The sequence below is a fragment of the Eurosta solidaginis genome, chromosome 4 (genome assembly GCF_040869045.1).
Source record: "Eurosta solidaginis isolate ZX-2024a chromosome 4, ASM4086904v1, whole genome shotgun sequence".
Taxonomy (NCBI): domain Eukaryota; kingdom Metazoa; phylum Arthropoda; class Insecta; order Diptera; family Tephritidae; genus Eurosta; species Eurosta solidaginis.
Genome location: NC_090322.1, coordinates 2470619 through 2486792, shown reverse-complemented (window position 1 = coordinate 2486792; position 16174 = coordinate 2470619). Strand labels below are relative to the sequence as shown.

General features: G+C 38.4%; 1 protein-coding gene across 19 annotated transcripts in view; it reads right to left on the bottom strand.

Moving 5' to 3' along the window:
* Positions 1-16174, bottom strand: part of Pdfr (Pigment-dispersing factor receptor) — a 456607-nt gene that overhangs the window by 58829 nt on the left and 381604 nt on the right. The window lies entirely within an intron of this gene.

The following is a 16174-nucleotide window of genomic DNA, read 5'->3' as shown; positions in this document are numbered from 1 at the left end:
TTTTCTTTATTTGTTTGGGGTAAATTTTAAATTTTTTAAACATAAAATTTTTTTCGGAACAAAGACTTCGCTGGCATGGATTGGTTAAAAATAAACTGACGGTACTTATAGCTGTGATCTTTTGAAAACGAGTTGCAAAAGAACAGCGATCCGAGTACGAAATTTTTATGCAACACATCTGCTCAGAATTGTTTTCAACAGAGGCAGTTCGTATGTGCTTCTAAATAGAGCATGCAGAAATCACAAGAAGTTTGTGTTCGGCCTAACCGCCAGAGGGCGCGAGATTACTTTGTTTACTACGTTCCAAACTAACTTTTTCAAAACAGCTGGGGATGAGCTTAAGTCACAGGCGTTTTATCACTAAAACAAGGGTTTTTTCTCAAAGCAATCAAAAACACTTCGCTTATTCCAGAACATATTATAAAAGCAAGTCATCTGTTCCTTCATTGAATCCTAGATTCGAGTCACTGATTTTTTTAATTACTCCTGATTGTCGTCGCTTGCTTGTGTACTGGTTTTGGCCCGCCGCAGAGTGAGACCTTTTCTCCCTTAAAGCGCCTAGACATGAATCCTATTGTACAGGGTATGCCGATATATCGGATTTTCCTCTTCGCATAAAATTCTTCAACAATATTACTTAAGCACTTAGACGATACCAGTGATAAAAGCGTTAGCACGACGCTCGTCACCTCTTGGCACTAGATGTCGCAAAATTACTTTATTATATCGTTCGGGTCAGAGTTGCACCCATCTTGGAAAGCAGAGAAAGAGGCCAGCACCCACTCCGCTAAAATGCATAAAGGGAAAACAATTTGAACCCCTGAGTAGTGCGAAACAACAGAATGAGCCATGTTTATGTTTATTTGGCCTAGAGCTATCACTCTGACAATACTAATCCAAAATCATATGCGTCTATTATGCAACAGTATGGAAATCCGTCATTTCAGCTATTATGCATACTTTTAGGCGCATTTAATATAAGTTTTGAATTTACGTACAGTGGAGATCGATCTACTCTATCTTATATGAGTTAAGTTGTTGGCAATACCATTGCACTCAAATATAATAGTTTATATAACCGCAATAGTTAATATTAAATAATAATATTTTTAATAGCAAAACTTTTATTGTATTGCAAAATATTAGCTTACATTTGAAATTCGAGGGAACCACTCTTAGAAGTATTCACTTCGATTAGAAACTCGATTAGAAATTCTGGGAAGCATTTAGATGTGCTTCTTTAAATTCGCACAACAATTTGCAACAAGAGATGTAGAAGAACTTATTTACGATTACGAAATCAACATTTATTATATTCCAATACACAATAGTACACACAAACAAATTACGTTCAGATGCCAATACATACACAAAACATTTACAAATGGTTACACAGTAGAACAGTATTTTTTCCAACTCCAACAATATAAGTGCACAACAATATCAGTACAAGAAAAATATGATCGCCAAAACTCGTCGTAAGAGCTTAAACTACGCCTGAAAGTGTGCAACAGAAATTGTAATTCTCCTCATTGGACTCTGATATTGATGGGGCGGAAGCATGTTTTCTGAAATCACAGGCGCATAATACTGAATCCTGCGCACTCTCAGGGGCGGCTTTTTTTTGTTTTTATACTCTTCGCAAAACTTTAACTTTTTTCTAAAAAAAAAAAAACAAATAAACAAAAGAGTTCAAATGCGAAACACTGAATTTTTTCCTAACAGTAGTAAATACTCTTAAACGGTTTCAATCGTTATTTGTTTTGTTCCTTTTCGCAGTCTCAAGAAAAGTGTTGGTTTGATCTATATAGAGTCCTTTCAATCAAAATCTTTGTACAAATTTCATACTTGTTCACCATAAAATCAAACAAAAAATGTTCGCCTTAAAATATGCAACACATTTGTTGGTATCTTTCCTATGTTGCACAGTGATGTATTAAGGCAACACTCGCTCGAACGCTTCTCAATACATCTCACATAAATCAATCCTACATGAGGCAATAATGCATTTTGAGCAGCTTTTGTGTTCATGCTCCAGCACAGTGGACCGGTTTATCGAAAAACTGATCAGAAGATCACATTTTGTTAGGAGTGAAAAAGTTGATGTTATTTTCAGTTCTCTACGCCGCGAAATATTCTAAAATGCTTAAGAAAACTTTAAAAATTTACAGCATCAAATCGAAAAATTTAAAATACAAAGCTGTATACATTTTCTTATAAAAACGTTGAAAACAAAATTTTTATTTCAAAAAAAAGAGAAAAAAAACTTGAACAAAACAAAATTCTTACTAACTAAAAAAGAAATAAAAAAATTCAGAGAGAAACAAAAGCAAAAACAAGTCTAATAAGAAATCTTAAAAAAATAAAACTTTTCTTATTAAATTGCTTTCATAAAATTTTTGAATAGCAAATAAAAATTCCTGAATAGTAAAAGTAAAATAAAATAAAAAAAAAAAGAAATAAAGTAAGATAAAATAAAATAACGCAAAATAAAACAAGTCAACAAAATACAAAGATAAACAAAACATTAACCTTACTTAAAATAAAATTAAAATGCCATTTATTGAGGGAAAAGCTTACAAATACAAAATAACCGGTTTTCAAAAACATAAAAAATTTAAAAATAAAAAGATACAAAAAAAAAAAGTAAAAAGCACAAAAAAACAGAGAAAAAGTTATTGGTACAAAAAAAATTTTTCCCACTTGAATAAACAAAATCGGGTTTTAAGAAACTTAAAACAATACGTTTTTGGAGCTTTTTATTTGCCATGAAAATGGTAAAATACAAAATTAGATCTAAAAAAGCTATCAGCTCTGAAATTTCTTATACATTTTAAATAAACTTTTCGACCACCAACTTTGTTCCGCCATAAAAAATTTACAAAATAAATTGGAACTAAGCTACTTTAAAAATCCTACTTGATCTGGTTACTCGCAAATACTTTCCGATTCTTTTTACAGCCATATTGTCGCGAGTTCTGCCCATCGTGCGTAGTCTATTCAGCGTTTATGTATGTCAGTGTGTTTGTGTGAATGCGTTAGAGTGCTGATTTGTGCGCTATAAAAAAATTTTGAACTTACATTTGATATCCAATATTTATTTGCTTGCTTGTTTTAAACATTTGATCATTAAACGCAATCAATATGCAACAGGGCAACAACAACAAACACAACAACAAAAGCAGAAAAAAGCAAAGATGGCAATAGCACTAAGCTTATACTTGATTTATGTGATACATATTTCTAGTTAAACATACATGCATGTAAGTAATAAAATTTATGTATGTATAGCTTTGTGTGAGTGTTGGTTGACCAGTCAAGGAGACGCAAAAAAAAAGCAAAATTGCGGTTTCGATTTCAGTAAGTTGCTCGTTCATTTTTCCTGTTGACCACAGCACAATAAATAAAAATAAAAGCAAGATAACAAAACGCAACAACCAGAAAAAACAAACAAAAAAATTGACGCTGACTCACCATACAAGATCCTTCACATTGAATGAGCGAGCAGCGAACAAACATTTCAATGCAGTGTGATACACACACATAGACACGTACAAAAGTATGAGTGGTAAGTAGAGTAAGCGACAACGTGCCACAATGCAAGGTGAAAGCTCTAGCTGCCCCTCACTGAATGCAACATAAGTGGTACTTGTAGGCAACAATAAAAAAACAAGCAATCAGGAACTAACAACCAGCGTTCACACAAACAAGCAACAAGAACAATAATAAAATGATGTTGCCAGAAGCCATTATTAACCGCTATTGGAGACAATATTCACTTTTGTGTAGCAAGTATGTATGTATGTGTGCTTGAGTATGTATGAGTGTGGCACGCACTGCTATGCTGCATGTAAAACACCAAGCATAATCAAAGAAAATTTAAATAGAAAATGTAGAGAGATAAAAAGAATAGATAAGTGTGAAACACATGAAAGCAGGAATGTTGCTAATGTGCTTTTGAGTGGCACTTCAACGTCAAATTGTTCGCTTTAGTGTATGCAGCAAGAAGAAGCAGTGATATGCACGAGTTCAAGCGCTAATAATGAGCTAACTGCTGCTGTTGCAAGTACGGCTGTGTACCAGGAAACAAGATATTTCAGCTAATAATAATGTCAAGCATGTAGCAATTAAATAAGAAATATATTTTGAGAGAATAGAAAAGTGTGACATTTTATTTCTCTCGAACGGCTCTGCTGCTTCAAAATATTCGCTCATCAGACTTCTACACGGGAACGATTCATTAAATAGCCGAATATGAAGTTATTTCGAATTCAGTAAGAACTTGATTCTTTTCTCATTGATGCGGCGCCAGATTTTATATCCCACATGGGGCTTACATTGCACATCTCACTTTTGTTCCAGCTACTGTGTGAAGATCATCTCCAGATAGTTTCTTAGTAATACCAATGCGGCCGAGTACCCATACGAGATTGTGGATCTCTGGGGGAAGGACGGGTGGGATGTGAATTAAACAAAAAAAATATATACATATATATTTATTAACAAATTTTTTTTTTTAATTTAATATTTAGTAATAAATAAAATAAAAAAAAAAAATAAAAAATAAAATAAAAAAATAATTTCGAGTAAATGATAAAAATTTTTTTTTAAAATTTAATATTTAATAATAAATAAAAAAAAAAATTAAAAAGTTAGTTAGATTAAATGTTTAATATTTTTTTAAATTTAGTGTGTAATAATATATAAAAAAAAGCAAAAAATAATTTAGATTGAATGTGAAAACAAAATTTCAAAAAACAAAAATAGACTAAAAAAATAAAATAATTTTCGTTTTTATATCGGCCTACTAATTTGTAAGATCGCGGGTTTGAATCGAGCTCAAGGCATAACAATTATTATTTTATCATTATTATTGCTATTGTTTAAATTAAGAAAAAATTATTAAATTAGAATAGAAGAAAGAAAACATTTAGAGAACTGCCAAAGCTCGTTGTATAGACACATTTCGGGTACTGCTAAATTCCTTCATCGGCAACGTTTAGGCGCCGCTGCTATAACCATTCAGCCATCACAGCGGCTTTTTGTTTGTCTTCATTATTCCTACTTCTATTCTGGTTCTTGCCAATTGATATTCACAGCAGAGATCTACTTTCAGTACTAATAAAATTAGTGCACTTAGTAATGAGCCAAAAAATTTGTCTAAATGTGCACTTAGTCAAGTACACAAAAATACTATGAGTGACTAGCACATAAAATAGAAAATACATACGAGTGCCCCGCAACACATATGTCCCATACATATATGACATTGTTGGGTATAAACTGAAATCATAGTCGCCGCTTTAACTCATTAGCACGTTGGTTTCGTGTGTAATATACGGTATACTTCGTTTATTATCGGTTTTTCTTTAGCCCTGTATTCAGTTTAGTTTCGTCTACATCGTTGTGTTGCTAGCGTCAGAAGACTGATATGACTATATTAATTTTCTTGCACTGTTAGTCTTACTTATTCCAATTAGTGTTTTCGTATAACACAGTTGAATTTCCTGCTCAATAAGACAATTGAGTACTGAACTGCTTCGTGGCTTATGAGCGGTTATTCATTTTACGGAGCATGACTATGCAAATGTGTTTTAGTGGATATAAGTGCTTGATATTCTTTGTTTGTGTACGCACTAATACTCATTTTTTGGTTAGTCTACTAAGAGCCTTAAAAGATGGATAATTGCAACTCACTGATACACAGCACTGCGACATCTGTTGCAGAATGGATGTGAAAATCGGACTTGTTTGATGGCAATGATGCCATAGTGCCAGAACAGAAGTAGGAATAATGAAGGCCAACAAAAAACCGCTGAAGTAATTTTGCAGTTCTCGGTTTTTTCAATTAAGAAAAAATTTATCATAACAATAATAATGATAAAATAGTTATTGTTAGGCCTTGAGCTGGATTCAAACCCGCGATCTTAAAAATAAAATAAAATAAAAAACAAAATATTGAAAAAACATTTAATAAGACAAAAATACTTGCAATGATGTAATAAAATAATTTTAAAAATATGCAATAAAAAAGTAAATATAATTAAAAAAAAAAGTGTAGTAAAAAAGAAGTCGAATGCAAGAAGAAGTAGCTGCTTCCACTTCATGAGTGGCACTGATTGGAGACATCCTCTTCAAGCTGTCAAAATGCGCTTGGGCCAGCGGAATATTCCGCTTAGGTTATTTCTTTTTGTATAGATAAATTTGTGTTCCTTAAAATAATTTATAATGAATTCAGCAGAAAATAGTTCACATTTCTTAACCTCGTCAAACAGGAAACGTTACAGCTGCCAAAAAACATACTGGCAAATAAGCGGCAGCCTAATGCTTGGAAGAATCTGCTTTAGCTTTATAACAGGTATTGAAACTTTGGCTAGTGGTAGTAGTTTAGTCGTTGATTAACGAGCAATGAGGCAAGATGTATGCAAGCCTGTTTGTTAACACTCAAAGAATATGCAGTTAAAATATTATTTTATTGCTTAGTGCAACAGAAAATGAAAAAAAAATATTAGCTTCCAGTGCGAGTTTAAAAGTATGCACTTCAAAAAAGAAGAAGAACTTTGCCACGAGTTCCAGTTGCTGCTTGCGCTGACTGCGTGGCAAAGTATGCGCAAAACCAACTGCATATTTCCCTTTGTTGTTGTTAGTTGTAAGTAAATTTAATAAATTTCGCACACGCTGCCGTTGTCATTATAACCTTTGGCAACAATTAAAGTAGCGGCAGTGGCAAATAAGCGCTACAAAACAAAAACAAAGCAACACCGAGTGTCGTTCTTTTCAATCCTTCGCGGCTCATTTGCAAGTAAACAAGAATATTTCAATTTCTTTTGCGTATTTGTCATTGCCTGCCAAGCGCTCTGTGACGTTTTTCAGATTGAAAATGTTTTCTTGCTTTGTTTTTTGTTTTCTATTAATTTTTTATCTCTTGCCGTAAAGAAATTTGCAAACATTTTTTTGTTCTAAGCAAAGAAATGAGAAAAGTTTTGTTTGCAGCTTTTTTTCTGAGTGAAATGAGGACAAATTTTTTTAGGCAAAGATTTGTGCAAATTAATTGAAAAACAAAAATTTAAATCAACTCCTTTGCTTCTGATTGCAATATTAGTAAAAACGAGCTTAAAGGAAAATAATAAAAAACCCTCTTAAGTAAATGCTGCTGCTGCTCGAAGTTACTGTGGTATGTAGGCGCGTTATTTTTGTGGTTAAGTAATAAGTTTTAGTGAATTTTTTTTAACTTGAATGCATTTCACTTGAATTTCGATTATCGCTCAGATATATCAACAAATTCTCAGAAGTGCAAAAAATAGCTCACGCCATTCTGGCTGTTGAATTATTTTTTCTCTATAAGTCCTGGGTTGGGCTGAATAGCTTAAAGAGCCTCGATTTCAGTTGAGATAAACTTAAAATTGTTATTGAAATTTCAGGGGGAACAGTAAACATGGCTATCACATAAAAAAGTCGTCCGCGTTGCTCATACACTATATTTATTGACGGGCCGATCAGTTCCCTAGTTCATTGCGATTGCATGCGCAACGGAACTTTCTCATGGAAAGGGAAAGAATAACATATTTAAAAAAAATTTTTTTTTTCGTCTTTACTTCATAGGAACAACTACTCCACGTGACGTGACGAAATATTAAAAACGAATTATTAATAAAAACGGCCAACTACACGCAAACACATCCATACCACCTGAAAAGACAGCTACCGGTGCGTATACGTAACATGTTTTTGCATGTGTTAGCTTTTCATGAATAGCTTTTCCAGCCCAATTGTCAAACTCACCTACCCGAGGCGAATCCTGTTTCTTTGACAGACGAGGCTTTGGCGACTAGGGCGTGGTGTCGAGATGGTCTAGAAGGTTCAATGTGATCGTTCTAAAACATTCCAGAGATGGCAGAGCTTGTAATTTAGTGGTGCTTGTTACAGGAAAGTAATATTCCCACGTAACGAAAATGAAACCAAGATATTGGTAGTGTACCACGGCTTCGCCATCTCCCCACACTCCATTTGTAAGAAAAGTAAATGCCATAATCACGGCATGAGCGTCGTACTGTACGCCTGCTCAAGATTCTTGGAAAAAAAACCTCCTCTACTGCATTTTCAGTCTCAGGTGGTACAATTTTGAGTCACATATTCCCAGAGTTGTTAAGATAGTTCATCTTTTGTATGAAACCTACATGAATTATTAAAATTAATCCGCTGCTTTATCAGACAAAGAGGTTTCTGCCAAACAGAATACAACAGATAAAGCTAATATTGCTAGAAGATGGGTTTTTCCTGTTGTTATAGTGACAAAGACACTCCCCGATGGTTTTAAGGAGCGTTATCGTGTTAGCCAAGAGCGAGGTGAACGGAGAAACGGGTTCTTAAAAATCGACGAGGAACTTCCGTCAAATACGCAAGTAAAAAGTTGCCCAAATTACAGGAAATAACGTTGGGTGACCCAGAAACGTGGCGATAAACTAGCAATTTCTCGGGGACCACACTTAGGATCAGCAAGATCAGTGCAAGTTTAAGTTATTGTTAAACTTGGCAGGATTTTAACACTGCAATATTTGATACTTAAAGTAACTGTTTCAGTGCAAATTTAAGCGGTATTTAAAGTTGAGTTCAACTCTACCCTGCCACTTTGGTCATTTACATACATTTTTACTTCTCCTCTTAGTTAAGACACCCAAAGTGGCTGGGTTAAACTCTAGTTAACTTAAATTGGTACTGAGAAACTCGGTCTAAGTGTGAAGAAAATAATTATAAAACGCCTTTCTGAAGCAATACGAAGCAGTCTGTGACACGCGACTAGGCTACTGTGACACGGCAGAAAATTTGGTGGATCAGGCATTTTTTATCCCCAATTGCAAAAAAAAAGCCAAAATCTGCGATATTTTTCTATACTTTTTCTTCCCTCCTACACTTTTTCCTCCCTACTTACACTCATTGTATCCTTTTTTCTACCTTTGGTATTGTGACGAATATTAGTGACACTAAGTGATACTCACATCACTAATCTGAAACTAAGTAAATAAAGCCACAACAACAATAAAGCAAGATGCCACACTTGTATGTACGTAAACAAATTACTCATTTTGTCTACACATATGTCCATACAAGCAGCGGAGTGAAAAGCACAAACACATGCATATATCTGAGATACTCCCAAAAGTAGGCAATCATCGGTGGAAGTATCACTCACATATACAAGCGCATATGGCTATGCGAGAAGCTATAATTGTGTATCTGTAGTTATAGCTGATGAGTTTATAGCTGTTAAACAAATAGTAAATTCTAGAAGATAGAAACGCCTAGAAGTATGCGAACGAGACATCACAGAGTATAAAAGAAGTTAAAGCTGAGTAATCAGTTATCAGTTTGATTTAAGCACGCTATTGGTTGCTAAGTATAAGTGTTATTGTGAAGTACTTTAATAAAGGCTATTGTGCATTATTGAATATTAGAGTTATTTATTCAACAGTTGGGCGATATGAACGTAAGCAGAAGGTTTCAAATAAGAGGTATTTTAGTAAATTCGTTACAGTATATGTCTCTCTAATTTATTCGGTTTCTCAATCTTGACCCTCCTTCAGTAACTCACTCACTCGCCCACTTCTTCGAAATATTCAGCTCAAACAAATAATTCTTTGTATAAATTTCTATCAACAGATTTGCTTATCATATTCCTTCTTTCACAAACTTAATTAAATATAATGAAAGCTATACCTTTTTACTCATTTAAATAATTGTGTGTCTTCTTTGACTAAACCACTAATAGACACGTGCGAATGGCATGAAAGTTGCGGTGTTACATACGGAAACTGCCTGCGCAAAATAATTTAGTTCGGATTAGTCTAACTCATGTCACAGAACCACACTAATAGCAAATAGACTCCATAAATTGTAATATCATCTGACAATTTCATTTGCTTCGTCTATATTAAAGTAATTACGCAAAAAGCAGCATGTAAAGCTTCTTAGGGTTATTTGCAAAACCATTGGCAACAACAACTGCCTTAGAATTGGTTCTATATTTTAGGTCGAACCTCTAACAAGACTCAGTGAACTCTAAATTTAAGTCCATGCAGCAGGTTTTGAGTGATGCGCGTAAAAACATTCATACAGATGTATGTACATTTTTAAAATATTTGTTTTGGCCTCTTTTGCTTTTAAGGACCTCGAGTCATGCGTCAAGGCAACATAATTATTAACCTAATGCTACCAAGTGATTACACTTTACACAGCCCCAAGTACACACAAGCCAGCTTATCCCATTTTTTTTTTTTTTTTTTTTTTTTTTTTTTTTTGTTTGTTTTGCGGGGAGGCTGAAAAATGTTTAATGCACCATAATTGCTGCCGTCGCAGCAACCGTGTGTCCGTAGACTAAAAAACAGCCCCGTTCTGGAACCGTCGCCCACCCCGGCACCACTTTCGCATTACTTCAGGGTGGCGTTCCATATTTCTCATTTTTTAAGAGCCTACTGTTGTCCCTGCGTCCAGGTTCCCGCTATTTGCTCTGAGTGTCCATTTAATCGCCACTGCTTCGCATGCGCATTTCTCAGCGCTTCCTCTCAGCATCCATCAGGCGTGTCATTACTATAAATGCCATTTTGCTCACTGCAGTCCAGCATTCTTTCCTGCTGCATATATGTGAAACTAAATTTCTCGTGGTAGGTTCCTCCCCAAAGACTCCATGCAAGGTGAGTCTTTCTTCGTGGAAACGGGGGCAGTAGAACATGACGTGTTCTGCGTTTTCTAACTCTGTGGTACACATTGGGCAATGAGGATCTTCCTCTATCCTACGCTTCCATAAATACTCTTTGAAACCGCCATGTCCACTCATTATCTGCGTGAGATGGTAGTTCAGTTCGCCGTGCTTCCGCTCATTCCATTGAGCTACGTTCCAAACTAGTGTGAAAGACCAACGCCCTTTACTCGAGGCCTCCCACCGTTCTTGCCACTTAGCTATTGTTTGTGTCCTTGCTCTTTTCTTGTCTTCTTCAGATGGTCGCTCGATATTAGTGTTATACAGATCGGCCATTTCGCTTGCCAGTAAATCCACTGGGATTTTCCGGGTTAGAACCAGGATCGCGTCGTCGGACACCGTCCGATAAGCACTTGCTATTCTTAAAGAAGCAAGTCGGTGCGCTGCTAATATATATTTTTGATGGGTCTGTTTAGATCCATACCACACTGGTGTTGCGTATAGTATTATTGAGCTGGTTACTGTGGACAATAGCTGACGTATAGCTTCGCTCGGACCACCAATGTTAGGCATTATTCGCATAAGTGATCCATTAACTTTGGTAATTTTCTCCCCCACCGCTCTGAAGTGCTCTTTGAAAGTTAACTTAGAGTCAATGTGCACTCCTAAGTATTTTAAGGAAGCCTTTGAGGTGATTTGATGATCCCCGACAGTTAAGACTAACTCGTTCGCCGACCGTTTGGAGCTTACTAATACCACTTCCGTCTTTTGGCTAGCCAACTCCAGTCCTGTATTGGTCAGCCATTCCTTTATTCTTGCTACGGCGTCATTACATAATGCTTGAAGCAGGTCCAGTTTCTTGGCCACTACTACCACTGCAATATCATCAGCATATCCCACAATTTGCGTGTTTTCAGGTAGATCAATCTTTAGCACCCCGTCATACATTACATTCCAAAGCGTTGGACCGAGAACAGATCCCTGTGGGACGCCTCCTGTGATTTTGTACTCGTTAGCTCCTTGATCCGTGTCAAAAAGAAGTACTCTGTCTTTAAGATAGCTACCTATAATTCTGCGTAAGTAAGCTGGAGTGCCGAAGCTTTGCAGCGCTGCCATTATCTGCATCCAGTTCGCAGTGTTAAAAGCATTCTTGATGTCCAACATAATCAGTGCACAGAACCTCCTTTTATTTTGGCCTCCAGAGGTAGCTTCTCTAGCTATATTGACGACTGTTTGTATTGCATCTACGGTGGATCTTGATTTGCGAAATCCATATTGACTATTCGATAAGCCACCTGGTCTTTCTAGAGTCAGCTGTAGGCGCTCACTAATTATACGCTCGAAAATCTTCCCTAGGGAATCCAGCATACAAAGTGGCCTATATGAGGATGGTTGGTCCAGCTGTTTACCACGTTTCAGCAATAGGACAAGTCTTTGTCGTTTCCACGGGCGAGGGAACACACCTTCTTGCATACAGGCATTAAAAAGATCAGTAAATAATGTAGCCCTAGTTGTAATCGCGGCTTTAAGGGCTATGTTTGGTACTTCGTCGGGTCCTGGAAATTTGTTATCAGCAACTCTTTTTGCAGCGTCCAGCACCTCTTGCTCTGTAATTTGCGGAATTTCCGTACTTTCTAGATCCTCACTTGGATAAGTCCAGCGATCTTGCGCCGGGAAAAGTGTTTCAACAATAATATTCATCAGTATCGGGCACGTAGGTTGCTGTGATATCGGTCCTTTAACTTTGGCCATCACAGTTCTGTAGGCTGATCCCCAAGGATCTAGGTCGACATTATCCAGCAGTTCCCTAAAGCATAACTTCTTGCTCTTTTTTATGGCATTTTTAAGTGCCTTTCTTTGTGCGACATAGGTGCTGTGTAGCTCTGCATATCGTGGTGATGAGCGTGCCCTCTGCGCTATTCTTCGTGCTTTGTGGCATTTTCTACGCTCTTCCGCAATTTCGTCATTCCACCAATATACCGGAGTGCGCTGTGCTTTTCCGCGACTTCTGGGCATGGCAGCATACATGCCATACATAGCAACTTAGTGATTTGAACCGACTGGTCTTCCGCATGCGATTCTCGTACTATGGCGTCCTTCCAGATAATGTCAAATATTTGTGGGTCGAAAAGGTGTTGTTTCCATTTCCTACTTTGTCGATGTCTTGCTGCTACCGTTCGTGGAGTTTCGAGCAGCTCTACGCTAATAGCTTTATGGTCGCTGTGTGTGTAGACGTTGCTTATGGACCATTTTGCTCGTCTTGCTATTTCGCTGCTAGCGAAGGTGAGATCTATAATGGATCGTCTGGTACCTGTATCGAAGGTATATATCCCTGGTTCATTTAGGAGTTCTAGCCTCAAAGAAGTAAGACTTTCGAGGAGAACTCTCCCTCTTTCGTTGGTTCGTCTACTTCCCCACACAGATGACCAAGCATTGAAGTCTCCACACACTAAAAGCGGGTGTTCACCTCGTGCTTCAATGGTGATCCCGTATATCATGTCTTCGAACTCGGCGATGGTCATGCTCGGAGGGGCATAGCAACTGAAGACGTATATACCGTTGATTTTTGCCCACGTGAATCCTGCTACCGTTGGCGTCATAATTTCCTGTAGGAGAAATTTCCCTGGTGCCCAAATTGAGGCTTTCCCTGCTGAATCTAAGAGCCAACCCTGCTCCTGGCGATTTTTGTATTGTTCAGAGAGTACCACTATGTCATATCCTCCTTCATAGACTGTTTGGGATAATAGCTCTTGGGCTGCCTCGCAATGGTTTAAATTGAGCTGCAATACCCTCATGAGACAGTCATTTTGCTGCCCTCTCGTTGTGGGCATTTAAAACTGCCTGCTGAATGTTGTCCCTCACATAGCGCGCATTTCGGTGCATTTTCGCAACTTGCAGCCTTATGACCTTCCTGGCCGCATTTCCTGCAAAGGCTAGACCTATCTACAGTCTCCTTACATTTCTGAGCTATATGCCCGTAGCCCCAGCACCTATAACAGCGTTTTTCTTGCTTGAGCTCTCTAATTCGGCAGGAAACCCATCCTACCCGGATTCTTTGCGTATTAAGAACCGCCTTGGCATCATCCGCTGTAAGGCTTATAAGTGCCGACTTCGTGCCACTGTACCCTGTGCGTATGCTTTTTATGGCAGCCACATCTGGAAGTTTGGTGTTGCATTGCTGGTGGAGGGCGTTGCAAATCTCCTCGGGCGTAGTAATCTCATCGAGATCTCTGCACTGTAGCGTGACCATTTGGGACTTTGTTATAACTTTAGCCGAGTCCTTTAGTACCGCTTCAATTTCTGCTTGGTACGCGCTTGTTTTCCCATCTTGCGATTTTTTCAGCTCTAGTAACAGCTCTCCTTTCGCCGTTCTTCTAATCGTTTTGACGTCATCACCCAGGGATTTTAATTCGTCGCATCTTCTCACTTTACGCAATATGTCGGCGTACGTCGCATCCCCCGCCTTGGAAATGATGATTGCATCCGGCCTAGCCTTAAGTGATTTTTTCTTGCTCTTCTTTTTGGCTAACTGCCACTCTCCCGTCTTTTGGGCTGCAGTTTCCTCTTTCCGCTCCGTCTTCTCTTGCGTTTCTTGCCGTCGTTTGTGACCACCCAAGTGCCCTGGTAAGACATCTTTTAGAGTAGTAGTGGGTTTTACCACGTTGTTCTCCTTGGTCGAGTACGAATTATTCCTCGGTCGCTTTCCTGGGGGTGATGGACTTCTATTCTTGGCGCATTCGCTTGCACGCAATTTATGTTCTAAATTCTTTACCTCTAGGGCCGACTCGATGTACAGCACTTTTATTACGGAGGCCAAGCGCTTGATTTCCGCGTGTATATTATTACGCCCTATGAAGAACTGCATCAAGTCTTCAATCGCCTTGCCTAGCTTGGTCATCTTTTTTTCTCCAGGGGGGTTTTGCTGATTTAACGCAGCTGACGCCTGCTTAATTAGCTCACTTAATAATGGTGTGCCCGTTTGAGCCTTGCTGTCGGAGTTCTTTTTGCAAAGCTTCGGTGTAGCACCCGACGACAACGCTCCTTGCTTGCTTTCGGCCTCCGCTCCTTTGGGTTTCGTTACCACTTGCGACGAAATGTTAAGGCCCCCAGCCGATGGGCCACGCCCTTCTGGAGAGCGAGCTAGCTTCCTTCCTACAAATGGATTGAACGCCATTTCATTCTCCTGTGTTTGGTTTTTTATTTTAGTATTGTTGTTGCTCATCATTTATTTAATTGGGTCCCCACTTGAGGCCGCTATCTTGGTCCGAGTGTGCAGTTACCTATATAGATCCCGTGGTTGTCTATGCGAAGGCAGGGAGGCCACGTGAAGGTTGACGCAGTCCCTCATGAAGACTGCGTTCAGAGCCAGATCAGTATTAATCGGGAGGATCTCAACCGAACCTGCACCACCAACTTAATGATGACGGACTTTGAACGTACCCCAAGGCCTGCCAAGGTTTTAACGGGACGGAGACGAATGGGACATTAACCGGAAAGTCATTTCGACGGTGTGTCAAGCCGTGTACTGAGATTTCCGAATGCCACATTCGCCAGCCCTTAACAAACATATCCGAGTCGTTGATTCCAGTATACCTTAATTAAGACCTTACTGGGCTCAGTATTAATGTGACAATCACCTTAAATTTACAAATAATTTACCTCTTTACCTTCCTGAGTGTGTATCCAACGTCGTATAGTTGCTTCCCTATCTTGGGTAGGTATTCCCTCGAAGCAACCCCGCACTAGGCTGTGGATGCTTAATTCAGGGCGGCATCTACTCGCCCTGTCACTGGAGGTTCTCAGGGTGCTTTAGGCCTTTTAAGCCAAACCCTCCTCACCAGCCGCTCTTGGTCGAGGGCTGCTTATTTGATATTCGCAGCTAACCTAATTAATAGGCCGTTCACTGTCCGCCAGCAGTGACCCACTTGGCCTGATCTCAGCCACATGGATCAAACACACCATTCGAAGTCTCACATACACACATACATTGATTTGCTCATAACTATACGAGGGTTGTTACCCGAGTTTTATGGAGTATCTGCTCTATCATTATTACTATTATTATTACCTTTAGGCCTCGATGCACTGCGACCTTTGTTACAATCTATTGTGATTGAGCTTTCAACCTGTATGTATAGGAGAACCAGAGTCACGCCACCTAGATATGAGAGCCTCTTCCTCATTAGGGCGACACACTTACAGAGAATATGAATCGAAATTTCATCCTCCAGCGAAAAACTCGTGTATCCGATAGATTTAACTATGTTAAGTCATGCAGTCAAGCAGTGCCCCGTATAGTTCCCAGTGAGAGTTCGTAGGTCCTCGTTGCTTAGATTAATGAGTTCGGCTGATACTTTCGGTTGCCGTGACTGTAAACAGTTTGGTCTGCCTTTGCGCTGGACATTCAATCCAGTGTTGCCTGCACTGCTTTAATTTTCAAGTTACTTATGGTTTCCCTAATGTGTGCCACAGAAGGGGTTT